General features: G+C 40.7%; 1 long non-coding RNA gene across 1 annotated transcript in view; it reads right to left on the bottom strand.

Annotated features, from left to right (window-relative positions):
• The window catches only part of LOC107988846 (uncharacterized), a 17,150-nt gene extending 16,154 nt beyond the window's left edge, over positions 1-996 (bottom strand). Inside the window, exons 1-2 of the long non-coding RNA XR_001760342.1 lie at positions 848-996; positions 600-674 (exon numbers count right to left, since the gene is read on the bottom strand). This is a non-coding gene — a long non-coding RNA (uncharacterized LOC107988846). The remainder of the gene's footprint in view (positions 1-599; positions 675-847) is intronic.
• Between the last annotated feature and the right edge of the window lie 26 nt (positions 997-1,022).

Genomic DNA, 1,022 nt, shown 5'->3' with positions numbered 1-1,022 from the left:
ACACACACACACAACAACAACTACACAACAAAGGGACACAGGATTCGTCAGACTGAGAATTATTCACTGCGCAATAAAAAATAAAATAAAAAAAATGTTCCTATAGAACATGTGTTTTCAAAATCTGGCCCGGGGACCAATAAAGGTCCATCAGCATGTTTATTAACTTTGACTTAAAGGTTAAAGGTAGAAAAAAAACAACTCAAAAAATCTTGCAGGTATCATCTTGGTGGTTTTTGACCTTTTTTTTTTTTACCGTTATCAAGATTTTGTTTCTATCAAGTTAACTTTTCTGTAGTTTTCCAACTAATCAGTTGAACTTCTATGATATATGACAAGTATTTTAGTTTGGTAAAACGCAGATGTTACTATTAGTAGAAAAGCATTTTTATCCATGCGACTTTGGTCTTTCTGTACATCCGCCTGTAAACGCTGAGACCTACAGGTTGCGTCGTTAGGGTTCGTCCAGTAGGTGGCGTTTCTTACTTCAACCAGATCTCATTTTTGTCATGCCAGAAAACAAAAAACACCCGGTGTGTCTGGTTGAACAACAACAACAACAACAACAGCAGCAGGATGGTAGAAGTATAAAAGCTTACCTCTGATTGGCCCGTACTGGTTGCGTGCGTGCGTTCGTCTTGATGGTTGGTCTCCACGGTCCTTTTAACTCCTTCCTGTAAACATGAGAAACACAAACCAAATTAATTTGTTCCACCAAACGGTGGATGAACCCATGTCAACAAGGCCAGAAATTAATTAGACGATGTTAATTGGTGAAGGGAGGGGGGGGAGGGGTGGAGGGATGAAGGTGGAGGGGTGGAGGGAGGAGGGTGGTTGGTGCAACTACCTTCAGTATTGGCTTGTTTCTCGCGCAGGATCTGGCAACCGTGTGAATCATCTGTGTCAAGGACAAAGAAATAAAAGAGAAAGTTTCCCATTAATTACACGTACGTTGATTTCCTCTTCAGGTTTACTGTCCTGTGATGATGACATTGTCCTGTGATGATGACATTGTCCTGTGA

Source organism: Cynoglossus semilaevis, chromosome 8, assembly GCF_000523025.1.
Source record: "Cynoglossus semilaevis isolate Cse_v1.0 chromosome 8, Cse_v1.0, whole genome shotgun sequence".
NCBI classification, from domain to species: Eukaryota; Metazoa; Chordata; class Actinopteri; order Pleuronectiformes; family Cynoglossidae; genus Cynoglossus; species Cynoglossus semilaevis.
This window is presented reverse-complemented; position numbering and strand designations above follow the sequence as displayed.